The following is a 15,709-nucleotide window of genomic DNA, read 5'->3' as shown; positions in this document are numbered from 1 at the left end:
TTATTGTTGAGTCAAAAGCAGAGCTATACGTGTTTAATATTTGTCCCCCTCGACTTGCAGCAAGCAAGCTCGATCAGTAGAAGAGTATTATAAAACAAATGTCCCCTCTCTTAGATACATTTATAACCCAAATAAATGAATGGTTTTTAATTCATCAAGCAGCACTTACAAATCCGCAAATATTACTTCCACAAAAGCCTTTCAATACTTTTTCAGATGGTGATAGGAAAAAAAATAAATATTTGTTAGATTTTTATCATGAAGATGTTAAAATATCTTATGATGCCTTATTAGCTGAATAACTATGAATAAAAGATTAACTATGGTTGATACGGTCCCAAAAAATATTATGTATGCCTTGCATTATTTCAAACACATTTTAGATTATATACCCAATGTATCAAAATGGTTATATAAATATATTAGCAACTCTTCCTATTAGTAAACTAATGAGAGAACATTCTCTTTTTTAAGAAAAATAACAGAGCCCTGCAAGAGGTACCATTTGCAGGGCACATCCAAGATTTTTTTAAAAAATTTTTTCGGCCCGGGTTTTTTTTTAAAAAAAAATTATATTTATTTTTGATTTTTATAGCTAATAATGGCGATTTCAAATATTTGGTTTTAAAATATAAAGCTCGGCCCGGATATTTTTTTTAAAAAAATTTTCAGGCCCAGCCTGGGTGTTTTTTTTTAAAAAATTTCGGGCCCGGCCCGGGTATGTTTAAAAAAAATTAAAATACGGTCCGGCTCTGTGGCCGGGCCGGCAAGTCTCTTAAAAACATACCTATGAAATACAACTTCTGAAAGTAGATAAAATGATTTGGATCTTTTGAATATTCATAGGCATTTAACGCCAAGCAAGGATAGATAATTGAAAAATTAGCTCAAAACTTATGTTACAATTCCTTATTTGAATTGTAATCAAATTGTCGAAGGCTCGTGGAAGAGACTTAATGAATTTAATGGAACCTAGTATTAATTAAAAATAAAAATTAAATAATTCGGTAAAATCTTACGAAACCAAATCTCGAAATTTATACCACAAAAATAAGTTTCTTGAATTATAGAACCATACACTGACTTTTATTTTAAAATTTTTTCATTTATATACATTTTTTTAATATGCAAAAAAAATTACAAGTATATTAAAAATTCATAAAAAATAATAAAAATTACAAGTATTCATAAAAAATAATTAAAATTACAAGTCTATTCAAGTTCATAAAAAAATAAATTCCTAGACTGCATATTCAATTTAATATTTAACAATCGTCGATCACATATACACAAACTAACAAATTATATAAAAATATAATTTATATTCAAATTAATACTTAACAATCGTCGATCACATATTCACAAAGCGAATATAACAACATACAAAATATAATTATTCCTAAGAAATATTTTATGTATTAATTTATATTCCCAACATTTAAATTTTTTATACTTTATATATTGTAAAGGCTCAAAAAATTCAAATTTCAATTTTGGGTCATTTAAGTGATTCATATCGTGGTTATATTCACTTTATATTTTATAATTCACATTTATTTTATAGTTTTTCAATGCCGGTTTATATGTAAATTTTTTTTGTAATTCACATTAATTTAAAATTGTGTATTAGAATAGTTTTTAGTCCTAATAAATTTATGCTTAGTATTTTTAATTAACAATAATATTTCTTAAAAAATTTTATTATCCCCCCCCCCCCCCAGACAAATTCCTGCGTACTCGCCTGTGAATTTTAGATATCATTTAAAAAGACAATGGTGACTCCGGGGTTCAGTACATTATTATTTTTTAAAATATATTTTGATTTTAGATAACAGGCTCTGTCTTAACCTCTCTTGATAATTTTACAGAAAACATAACAAGGGGCTTGTTGGGGCAAAAATTTACTTTTACTAGAATCTATCTTGAGATAAATGTATAAAATATTTAAACAAATTTATAAAGGTATAAATTTATGTAAGTGTTTGGGTTATCTCATGATATTTTATAAATTCATTTACAATTATTTTCGGACATATGATGAATTTGACAAATATAGCTCCGACTAACCCTGGCAAGATCGCCTTCGGTCGGATAACGAATTTCATATTACATGTTATATACCATTGAGATCTGCAAATCCTACCCAGGCATGTACCCGGCACGAGCAAGGGTCTATTTTTGAAAAATAATTTCGGTGGCTGGGTCGGGCCTATTTCTTAAAAAAGATCCGGGCAAGGCGTGATAAATTAGGCCCGATGCAAATTACTAATACACTACTTAGCTCAATCACATATTTTATAGATGTATATATCGTCGGTCTAGAATTGGAGTGCTTCACTTGAGCAAATGTTTAAAATGAGAAAATCAACATTAAAGTTTAAAATAAAATATATAAGAAATATTTATTGATCAATTTTAACAATAACTTTGGCAAAAATTAATATTTTTTAATCTAGTTTTTATTTTTATATATTTTGGGAATAAATAAGTTATTATCCACTTCTAACTCAAAAATTTTGAATGTTTAAAATGAGAAAATCAACATTAAAGTTTAAAATAAAATATAGGAAAATGTTTTGAACAATTTTGACAATAACTTTGACAAAAATTAATATTTTTTAATCTAGTTTTTATTATATATATATTGGAATAAATAAGTTATTATCCACTTCTAACTCAAAAATTTTAAAAATGTCTAGTGGAGCACTTCAATTCTAGACCGACGATATTTTTATTATTATTTTAACTTGTGTATTTTATATTTAATCAATAATTTTTATATAAATTTGAAATAAAGTTTAACTACATATTTTTTTATGTAATTTAAATAAGGAATTAAAATGAATTTAAAATTAAATTGATCATAGAAGACATTTAATAAATTGCATTTATATATAAATTACATTAAATCTTGCAAATAAAAGATTTGGTGAGAAGAATCTTTTATTCATCTTTAAGAATTGGTGAGATGTGTCTTTTATTTATCTTTTATTAAGTTCATAATTTTATAATTCTCTAATATTCAATGTGAATTAAAATATATAAATTACATTTATTTTTGTATCTCTTCTTATTTTTTATCAGGCATTCTATATCATCTAAAATAATAAAAAAAACCAATCATTTTACAATGTTAATCATTTTTAGTTAGTGTTAATAAAACAAAACTATTAAGTTAATGTGTATTATAATAATGTAAGAAAGAACCGATAATAAAATTTGTACATAAGTAATGCGTTACTTTATGTTAAAATTAAAGATTTTTTTATATTATTATTTATTTTCGTTTTTATCGTTGTTTTTTTTTCTTCCATATTTTTCACTTGCAGATATTTTTCATAATATATTTGGCCTTTTTCTAAAAATTTTAAAGAAATCTGGACAAAACCACTTAAAATGGTATTGCATGCATATGATGATTTAAATTCTACTATTCCCCTTTGTCCATTGACTATTGATTAAAGAAAAAAAATTTTCAACGTTAGCATTAGCTAGGAAAATTGAAACTTGCTATAATTGGCAGTTTACATATTCGAGTATTGAAATATCATTAAAATACTAGACCCATTGGTAAAGAGGAAGTTTTGTATATTCAACGCACCTCATTTTATTTAAAATAAACAATTTAAGGTTGCAATTGGTTATTTGACTCATTTATAGAAACATTTTTATTATTTAAAAAATCTATAGACTTTTATAAATGTGACTATTTGGCACTTTTAAAGATTCTGACCTAAGATCAACCCATTAAAATTAAATGCAATGTCTATCATATCTTTCAATGCATCTACCTTGATTTTTTATTCATTTTTATTATATTTATTTCAAATATTAACTTTTGCCTTTAAAAAAATATTTCATATTTCTTTCGGTTAACAAATATTTTAATGATTTTAAATGGTTTAACATTTCAATAACTGATTTAATTTTATTTTTCAACTGATTAATTTTTTAATGAAACATATACATCAAGGAAAAGGCAAATCACAGGTATGCATCTGATAATTGGTATATTGTTAATAGAAAGAAAGGAAGATTTTAAGGCTTCATATATTTTAAGAAATGACATAAGGAAATAAAAAATGCATCGTATTTTTGAGTGATAATAAGTTTTAAATCAAGCTGAACGAATTTAGATAAATATGATGGGGATACATGAAAAAAATGTTATAAAAAATATTTTTAAGAGGACATTAAAGTAAAATTAAAATAGATAAAACGGATATCTTTTTGGGGATTTATTATTATTTCTAAAAAATTGTACCCATTTCTCCAATGCTTTTAGACCATTTATATTGGAGTATTCTGGAGAATAAAAAAAAGTAGGGGGTATAACAATCTCCTCATTCAAGATATCGATATCTTTTCCTTCACTTTTTTTAAAAACTATTTATGTCGTATTTATTTTTATTTTGCTATAATTTTTTTGTTGATCATTCCTTTTCCTTATATGTTTTTTTTATTTTTACGTAAAAAATTAAAAAATAAAAATAACGAAAAATAATGGCTCACAATGTTCCCACTTACCGAAATTACAAATTATATTCTATATTATAAAGTAAAAGAAAAAATAAGGGTGGGGTGGGAGTGTTGTTAAAAAGTCCGATTCGGGTCGATTTTAAAAAAGGACCCATGATTATAGCCAAAACAACATTTTGTAAGTTAAAAATTTTGCACATAGCAGGCAGAAATATTTGGACATCTATTTGCCAAATCTCGATGCATACATAATATTATTTTAGCTAAAATCTTGCCGTTTTGAAAACACAAATCGGACTTTTTAACAACTCTATGTGGGATTGTGAAGAAATAAATAAATATTAAATTAAAATACTATTAATAAAGTTGAATAATATATTTTAAAAAATATAATTTTAATAATAATTATTATTTTCCAAAAAAATATAAAACCAGATATTACAGTGTTGTGCAAAATTATTTAACTTGTAAAAATTAATAAGAATATATAAATATGTTATTTTAACAATTTTTTGAGTCAAATAATTTTATTTTCAAAATAAATTATTCTACAGGACACACGATATCGACACACCGAACAACAAACAAGGAAGAGACTCATCATGCAAACTTAACTTAAACTCTCAATATTCACCAAGATATAAGAGTTATTATTTTTTGTTGCCTCACTAAATAACCATATCAGGATTCAGGAACATTATTACATGACATTATATTTCTTAACACTATTCTGCAGGTAACGAAACTAATACATCACCACTTTCGTACTTCTCCCTTCTTCACTTTGCTAGCTGGCTACATAGTGGTACCGTCCACTATAATAACGGGTAGACATCATGTATGGGATCTATATACTAGTGAAAATACATGATGCACGCGTCAACTCCTGGTGGGTGAGGAAATTGCATTTCGTGCAATTTCTGGCGTGGTAATGAATGAATGAATTATTAAATGTGGAAATGCTTTGAATTAAATCTGCACAACATTTTTCAAATAATATTTTATAAAAATGGGCTTAATTCATGTTTTTCCTTAAAGTTTTCGAATAAATATTATGCTATGAACAAATATAAAAAACCAGTTCTAAAGTTTAAATATAATGTTCAAATAATATTTTTATTTTTTATAGATCTTAATACAACTAAAATATGGTAAAAATCATATTGATTTCGGATAAAACTGTTACATATAGCTATAAAATCTAAATAATACAAATCATATTGCCGATAATAACATTTATTGTGCATATAAAATCAGGCATATTGCAAATATAAATTTCCAAAAAAAATTTAGATAAATTAAAAGAATGATATAATTTTTAAGCGATTAAATATCATTAATTTTGAACTTTAGCGCAAATAAACGAAAGTTTCTTCTAGTTAAATTTTCATAAATAATTCTCTTTCAAAGGAAATCATTAATAAGAAAAGCCTAGAATCCTAGAATTTATCGTTTCTCGTATATGTTCTAATTGAGTCGTTTTTTAAAAATGACTAACTCATTATTTTAGTAAGAAATTTCTAATGCCATTACTTTTTAACTACATGCGTAAAAAGTATAAATGTAGAATAAAATTATATATTTATGTTTTGAGCCCAGTAAAAAACTTTCAGCTTGATCGTTTGATGATAAACAGCTGGTATATAAATATAGATTGACGTTTAAATTTTTTTTATCTAATATACATCCCACAACTACCAAAAACATAATATTCGTGTTTAAGAATATTATCGGACAAAATTTTAAAAACATTTAGATCTTAAGAGATGCTATTAATTAGGAATTAAAATTTTTATATTTATGACCCCCACCCCCCACTCATTTTCTTTTTGGAAATGATAATAACTATTTTTAACTCTTCGTTGCACAGATGGGACTATGCAGACCCCTGACATTTTAAAAACATTATTTCTTAATATTCTTTCGATATTTGGTCTAAATCTTCTAATAGCTTATTAACATTTTTAGGTAAAGTATTAATGTGAAAAATTAATTTTGACTTTGTAGATTAGTTCATGAGTTATAAGGGTTTTTTTGGATCTTGGGGTCTGCATAAACACCACCTAATCATCCGTGTAACTTTTTTAAAATCTGTTTTGGCAATGATTTGTTATAATATTATAAAGCACACATATTATGCTTTTGACTGTTGTGGGATGCATTTTAGATAAAAAAAAAATTAAACCAATTTAGAATAAATATTGGCCCATCTAAATTTAAATATATAAGCTATAATGTTGTCAATCTCTCAAGTTGATTGCCTAATATAAAGTTATTCAAACAATCTAATGCGGTCATAAACCATATTTAAATTTATTATTAAATTACAATAAAACAAAATATATAAAAAAAATTAAAATAAAATTTCGAAAGTTTATAAATTAGGATAAATTATTATAGGTCCTTTGTAATTGTTGGTTATATCTTAAGTAATTTCGGATAAGTTATCCACACAATTACCAAAGATAAAATATAAATTTAAATAATAATTTAATTAGTGTTAGAAAGTATCTTGGGATTTAGCAAGCTTCACTAACACTCGCCTTACTAATCATGATTTAAATAATATCTAGACGTCAGAAATATTTGTAAAACACATTATAAATATTTGTAAAAAAAATAAGATAGTTCAAAATTTGTTAAAAATTATTTGTCCTACAAACATTTTCCAAATTTGATATTAGAATTTATAATAGTTAAATATTTCAAAATATTTTTAACATATAGATGGAAAATCTAAGATCTATTTTAGATTAAATTTATATATCGTAGTGTCTTAAATTTTAAAATGGGATCTAGAAGGCAGGTAAAGAAAAAGAAAAAAATTTATTTTAAATCTTTTATTTAATTTATCTTTATTTTTATTACTATTACTACTGAAGATATTGAAAATTTTACAATTATATATATTATTATTTTAATACTATTTACATATATATACAATTTACAATTTGTTTTAAGGTTACTTTAAGAAAAGTCACAATTTACAATTTGTTTTAAGGTTACTTTAAGAAAAGTTATTTTAACGTTTTACTTATACAAATTTTTTTAAAGGTCGCACAAAATATATTTCACAAAAGAAAAAAAGGTCATTAAATAAATTTAAAAAGAAATTTTTTTATATTCTAATTAACAGGATCCACTGATAATTTCTCTAGTCATTTCTTTTCCACTGCCAATTTCAAATGTTATACCACTCATTTCTAATAACAAAAATTTTAAACTAAACTCAAGTTAAAAAAAAGGAATAAAAAATATAGCAATTTTAATTTTTACTAGGTACTCGGATTTTATAGCCTTTATTTAATATCAAACCTATTATCTAGGCTCAAAACAAAGTTTATTAAAAATTTTCAAAATTTACTTACCTCGTGGATTAAAATAAAATGACAGTGAGAACTTATTACTAGAATTCCAACTTTCTACTGGGTTCAAAACATAAATATATATTTTTTTAATATTTCTACATTTAACGCAAGGAATTATAAAAATAATGGCAAAGAAATCTCTCTAAGAAACCAAAGGTCATAGAAAATCTTTGTAGTATCAAAAACTTTTTAACTAGCTTCATAACAAAGTAAAATTTTATATTTAATTTTCCTCGTGGAAATAAATTGAAAAGCTGTATCAATTTAATACTAGTCCCAATGGTTTTGGAACTTCTTTCCAATATGATGTACCTTTTAATGCGCAAACATAAATATATATAATTTTTTTTTATAATTCTAAATTTTACTCATGGGTTAAAAAATAATGGCACTAGAAATTTCTTTATGAACCCAATGTTTTAGAACATCTTTCTAGTATTAAAAACCCTTAACTAGGCTCGCAGAGTAAAATATAATGACAGTGATAATTTATTACTAGACCCAAAGGTTTTAGAAAATCTTTCTAATATCAAAAACTTTCGACCAGGCTTAAAACAAATATTTTTTAAATTTTCATAAATTTTTTTCCCTTATGGAGTAAAATATAATGGCAGTGCTAATTTATTACTAGACCCAAAGGTTTTAGAACATCTTTCTAGTATAAAAAAAACCTTTTAACTAGGCTTATAACAAATTTTTTTTAAATTTCATAATTTTTTTTCCCTTATGGAGTAAAATATGATGGCAATGTCTATTACTTAGACCCAAAGGTAACATCTTTCTAGTTAAAAAAAAACTTTTAACTTTGGCTTAAAACAAAGTTTAAAAAATTTTTTTTAATTTTTTTTCCTCGGGAATAAAATATGAGGGCAGTGCCAATTTATTGCTAAACACAAAGGTTTTAGAACATCTTTTTAGTACTAAAAATTTCAAACTAGGCTTAAAACAATGTTTAAAAATTTTTCTTTATTTCCTGTTGGAATAAAATATAATGGCAATGCCAGTGGCCTAATTGAAATAAAGTTTAGTGTCATTTTTTTTTATAAAATTTGCTTTAAAAACTAGCCTCAGCTTAAATTCTCATACAATATAAATAGAATAATTTTTTTTATTGAAATTACTAATTGTAGTGTGTATAAAATATTGACTAGAAAAATTTTGAAAAACAAGTTTTTGTAACTTCTTATCAATACAATATTTTATAAAAAATTTATTAAATACTATAATTATAATGCGACATATCAAGAATTTCGTTTGTCGTTGGAACAAAATCTCTCTGGTTATTTAACAGAGCTAACCCATTTAGCCGAGATTCGGAAGTAGTATTTCGTAAATAAGTTTTCAACCTTCTCAAGTTGGAAAAGGTCCTTTCATTCGTACATGTTATAATAGGCAAATATTCAAAATATTTGGAAATTGAGCCAAGATTTCCTTACACCGATTGAGCGCATCAATAGCATGTTTAGATATACGACTCGATTTGAGCCGATTTTTAAAAACGGCTAACTCAACATTATAGCCAGGAAAATATTTACTAAGCTTCGAGATTTCACCAATAGATGTTCAATCCTATATGCTCTTTATGAGCAAAATCTTTAGACTTGCATAATATTTTTCTGGATAAAATATTGAGTTAGCCGTTTTTAAAAATCGGCTCAAATTGAGCCGTTTAACAACACTAGATATAATAGGCAAACTTAGTAAATATTTATACCAAAATTCAAATTCACTGATTAAGTTGATTTCAGTATCAATATCATAGGAATACAATTTTCCTAAATATTTAATTTTACCAATAGTGGCATCAGAAAACGAAGAAGAATTTTAAGATAATAAAATTTAAAGATTGCTAAAGACTTGTGTTTTTATCTAAAAACCGTACTTTTTTGTGATAAAAAAATACCTAAGAATGGGATGAAAGTAGATATTTTATAAAATTCTTCAGTTGAGTCAACATTTATATTACATCAGTTGCCTAGGTGCTAGACGAGGTTAAATTAGTGTTATATCATAAGATTTAGCTTTCAATTCAACGTCTAGATAAATATTATGAAAATATTCATCTACATTCATTCTTATTTACCTGTTCATATAAATTTTCCGTCAAATTAATAATCTGAACCAAATCTAAATTTTGTTTTTTGTAAATTTCTACAAAGTAGCGAGCTATATGTAAATAATTAAACTCTGATAGATATTGCAAAATTTTAACTGGGGAGGGGGTGGTGAACGGGAGGGGGGGGTAAAATTTTTATTAGCTTAAAATGATAAAGAAAACAGTCAAATTTGCGATGGGGGTGAAATTTCTCCCTTTACCCCATTAGTTACGCGCCTGGGCAATGCCAATTTATTACTAGACCGAGGTTTTAGAACATCTTTTTAGCATCAAAATTTTTTAACTAGGCTTAAAACAAACTAGCTTAATTTTCAATAAATTTTGATGACCTAGCGAGCCGACCCATAAGATTGATCCAGCAAGCTACTCATAGTGAAGGCCACGCAATCCCACTCATCGGGGCGTCCCGATGGTTGGTTCGGGTCTTAAGTGGTTTTTTTTGGCTCAAACCTTGCTGGGTTTTCGGCCAAGCCGACCCGACCCAGCAATTTTACAACACTACTACTACTGATAACATTTTAATATTTACTTATCACTACATCTTTAGGAGAATTCTGATTTTCAAACATGGGTTATATCTAAGATTCCTGGATATTTAATTTTTTATTTAGCCAAAACCAGAAAGACCCAATACTGTATAAAATTAGGGTGTTTCAACCTTTAATTGATCAAATAATCAAAAGTTGCTGAGAGATTTTCTAAAAATAAAGGCCTCATTGGGGATAAATATACTATTTTTACCCCAAATTTTTTTTTGGATATTGATAATCAAGGAATCGCTAGATATAATCGCTGAATTAATCAAAGTCCTCAAGTAGCTGTGAGAGGAACTTTAACAAATTAAGACTGATAGAAAATAGCTTGCGTGCTAGCCTTAGACAGGAAAAATTAGAAAGTTTTTATAACTCATTCATTAGTATTGAACTCCACTAACTTATCTCCCCGAAATTAATATTATTTTTAAGACGAGTCGGGTCTAGATTAATATTAAAACCCAAATCCGTATTTTTATTTTTAGTTTCTAAATCAGTCTAGCTATAAATTTTAAAAGGGAATACATAATTTTCTATTTTTATTTACTTATTTTTCTTATATTTGCTTATTTACAAAATAGCTGCATTACAATTCACAAATACAATACCAATTTATATTCATTAATTGAAAGTCGTTTTTTTTATGAAAAACACTAAAATAAGATTAATATTATATCGCAATTCCAGCATGTATATTTAATTTCTAGAGTTGGGCTCACAGAAGCATTTCTATTGAATTGTTCTGGAAAGTTAATGCATGTGTTTAAAAGTAGCAGGTAGTGATCTGCATCGGGCCTAATTTTTCAAGCCCGGCCCGGTCCGAAATTTTTATAGAAAAGTTTTGCCGGCCCGGCCCTAACCCGAAATTTTTTTAAAAAGTTTTGCCGGCACGGCCCGAACCCGAAATTTTTTTTAAAAAAATTTACCGACCCAGCCCGGCCCGAATTTATTTAAATATAGAAATTAATCTTTATAATTACTCAAAATAAAAAACATATGTTATATGTCGTTTAGTTTCAATAAATAAAATCAAATATTTTTATTTTACATAAAAAATTCAATATAAAATTGAAAAATTTAGATATATTTAAAAAAAATTTCCAAAATCCGACCTGACTCGGCCCGATTTTTTTTAAATATTAGGCCCGTCCCCGCTCGAACCCGATTATTTTAAATAGACGGGCCAGGCCTAATTTGCAGATCTCTAGTAGCAGGTCTTTTGATTAATGATACTTTCAATAAATAAATGTCTCTTAAACATTTTAAAAAATGTTCTTTTTAATAAACCAAAACCATTTAAAAAGAAAACAGTTTTATAAAAAAAATAGGGGGCACCCGGGCTTGAACCAGGGACCTCTCGATCTGCAGTCGAATGCTCTACCACTGAGCTATACCCCCGATTATTTTGAATTGCATAAATATTTGTTTATGAACAAACGAATGAGCTAACTATTATATTGATAGCAGAATCATTTAAAAACTAAAATAATTAGATAAGGCAATAAAAATATAAACGATTTCCTTATAAGTTTATAAAAACAAACAAATAAATAAAAAAAACTGAGAGATGTAGTTTATCGATGATAACAATAATCTAAATATACAATAACATTACATAATCTTTTAAGGGCTCAAAATGTATTGATTCAATATTTCTAAATATATTTACACCTCATTTTATTTATTAATAAATGAGGATTCTTGGTTTTTTTTCTAGATCCACATTAAATAATGATAATATAAATAAAGTTTTTCAGATGTAAAAGTGATGATTTATTTTGCATGCTATAAATCTTAATATTTATATTAATAAGTTTATATTATACTACAAAGGCTATTATATTCAATTTTATTCTGAGAACTAGTGATAAGATAGAGAAAGTTTACCAGATGTAATGGTGATGATTTATTTTGCATCCTTTAAATCTTAATATTTATATAAATAAATCTATGTTATAAAAACTTATATTCAATAATAATCTAAGCATATTTTTTTTTCTATTTGTTTCAAGTGAAAATCATTTATTATATTCAATGGAATATGAAGAATTTATCCAAGCAAGCAATGACATGGTAATATATGATTTAAATTGTTAAATATTTAACTATATATTTATACTGCAACAGGAATTTTATTTAAAAAGATAGTTGGTTAAAGACTTGTATGATGAACATGATTTATTTTTTTTATAAAAACATAAACTGTAATACTAATATCAATAGTTTTTATTCATACAAATTTTCATTATATATATAAAATTATGGAACAACTTGACTTGTTTATATATTTCATTAATTTTTTTATTTTTTGACAACTTTAAATTTTTCCAAATTGTACAATGGACAGCAGTTTTCACCTATCATGTAAATATTTTAATAATTATTATTCCTTTTTGGTACATGTTTTTCTTAAAAAAATAATTCTTTTTAATTAGTCATATGGGTTATTTAATTTTATATACTTTAAATAAAATTTAAACAAAAAATTTGAATTTGTCAATGCCTCTTTGCCCTTGGGTGTCCAATGTCTTTTTGTCTGGGGCAATTTTGCCTGGATTATGTCCATGACATTTTTGTCAATGATTCAAAAAATTTATAAATATACAAACTTTTTAAAAAATGGGCCTATCTAACTATTTATTCTAAAAAATATTTTATAATCTTAGTAATGACTTATGGAGCAGAAAAGGTAGAAATAACGTCTATTAGCATTTTAAACAGAAAGATAAATTGGTATAGAAGTAAAACAATTCCATCATGACAGACGCTTTTCTATATCTTGAAGAGTTGCTAAAGTATCTAAATAGAAATGTGGCATCTGTATTTAGAAACACTTTTATAAAAAATATCTATATCTACATATTTTTTAGAGATATCTTTATCCAGAGGCGCCACACTTTACAATCTCAGGGAGCTCAAAATATACCTTTTTTTAGTTAACTCAAAATTAATTTTTTTTATCTAACATATCCAATATTACAAATTTTTTATAGCTAACATTTTCAAAATTACTTTTTTTTAGTTAACATGTAAATTACATTTGGTATAACCCCCTCCCCCGCTCTCTAGTGACGCTACTGTCTGTATCTATTAAATACATTTCGATATATTTTTATTTTACGAAAATAACCCTTTCCCTAAAAATTTTGATTAATATTTTTTAATTTCAAATGAATAAAAATGAGAAGATTTTTTGAAAGAACGAATGTAAAACAATAACGCGTCGCCAGGAACGCATTCCTGTTCAAAGTTTGTCAAAAATAAATGGAAAGCTCTTCATCATTTAAAATAAAAACGAACTTCGTTTAGAAAAATTAGATATAGATATATACATTTAAAATGCAATGGACAGAAAATTTATATAAGGAAATTTAACAGATCAAGCCGGATTTTCCATTTTGATGGGTCGGACTTAGAAATTAGTAAAAAATTATCGGACCCAAACATACAAATAACGGGCCAGGTTGGGAAACTTGTGCAAAAGATTTTAGGGGCCGGATAGTACTTTGTAGATTTCTATATATAGATATTATAATACATGTTAAAATAATTTATTCTTAAAAAGCATTTTGATATAAAATATAATATTTTATATAGAGGAAATATATATTATACTATTCTTATATATATATATACACACTCAATATATACACACAATATATACACACAATATATAACATTATATTTATTAAAGCTCTTATAATTCAATGTATTACATTTTTTATAATTTATTTGGGCACTCTTAGTTACAATATTGCCAATATGGTTATGAAATCATTTCCTGTCCCACCTATATAAATTTATGTGTTTTTATTTCTCCGAAATAGACTAAAGGACTGCCTTTTTATTCAGAGGAACCAGACATTAGAAATCTGCAAAGTTAGGCCCGGCCCGTACCTGTCGGGCCTAATTCTATTTAAAATAATTGGGTTCGGGTCGGGCGACCTTAGAAATTTTTTTAAATATATCTAAATTTATCAATTTTATATTGAATTTTTTATGTAAAATAAAAATATTTGATTTTATTTATCGAAATTAAACGACATATAACGTGTCTTTTATTTTGAGTAATTAAAAAATTAATTTCTATATTTAAATAAATTCGGGCCGGGTCGGGTCGGTAAATTTTTTTAAAAAAAAATTCGGGTTCGGGCCGGGCCAGGCCGGCAAAACTTTTTTAAAAAAAATTTCGGGCCGGGCTTGACAAATTAGGCCCGATGCAGATCATTACCAGACAACTTATCAATAACATTCTATCAATTTTATTAAAAGAATACAAAAAAATATTATGAAATAAATTTAAATAGATTATAATTGTCGCAAATAAATATACTTTGTCGAGATTGGTGGGCATAAGGAGATTCTTTTAGCATTGCGTATTAATCTAGCAATGGAAAGTATTCCTTCGCTAGGTGTATTGGTTGCCTGTATAAAAAGTCATTTCCTAGCTAAATTAGCAAGTCAGTTTCGGTCAGGGGCGGACTGGCCATAAGACCAGGTGGGCATTTAGACCACGAGGCCGCGAGAAATGCCGATTTTTGAGGCCGATCAGAGGAAAATATCAAAAAAGTTGGGGGGGGGGGTCGTGGCTACTAATTTGTATTTAGAATACAAATGCTAAATATTTTTTAAATTATTCAAATAAAATATTCGACAGTGTCCCACCCTGTGTATAATAAACATAGTATATAAAATAAAATATTAACTGAGATTTCTTAGATGGACATAATCTTACCCGGGCAAAACTGGGGTTATTTCACGTCATTTAAAACAAATACTATAAATAATATTTAAAAATTAACATTATATTTATATTTTTTGAAATTTTTTTATATGAAAAAATTATTTTGTTTCTTTTATAAATATGCATTTTTACAATTAAAGTACATATATAATATTTTAAAAAAGTATAAAATACAAAATTATATTTAAAAAAAGGGGGGGGGGAGGGTGCATAATTATGAAAAACATAATTAAGTCCATAAAAAGCGCAGTAATGTAGATCTATTTATAAAAGAATATAAATCGAATATACTACTCATTACTATAGCATCATTTGCTTTTGAATAGGCTTAAGCGCGTGTTACATGGATAATTATAATAATTTATATAAAAATATTTAAAATAAGAAATGGTCATTTGCAAAAAGTAACAATTTTGTGAAAATCCTCTTAAAATATCAAACTTAAATCGCCGTGTTCCGAGTTTCTTTT

At 26.0% G+C, this 15,709-nt stretch overlaps 1 non-coding gene across 1 annotated transcript; it reads right to left on the bottom strand.

The window, feature by feature from the left end:
- Nucleotides 1-11,822: 11,822 nt before the first annotated feature.
- Trnac-gca (transfer RNA cysteine (anticodon GCA)) lies at nucleotides 11,823-11,894 on the bottom strand. Its single transcript has one exon. It is a non-coding gene; the product is annotated as a tRNA-Cys (tRNA).
- Between the last annotated feature and the right edge of the window lie 3,815 nt (nucleotides 11,895-15,709).

This window comes from Gordionus sp. m RMFG-2023, chromosome 2 (genome assembly GCF_954871325.1).
Source record: "Gordionus sp. m RMFG-2023 chromosome 2, tfGorSpeb1-WG-v2, whole genome shotgun sequence".
NCBI lineage: Eukaryota > Metazoa > Nematomorpha > Gordioida > Chordodea > Parachordodidae > Gordionus > Gordionus sp. m RMFG-2023.
The sequence above is the reverse complement of the archived record's forward strand: the minus strand, read 5'-3'. Positions and strand labels throughout refer to the sequence as shown.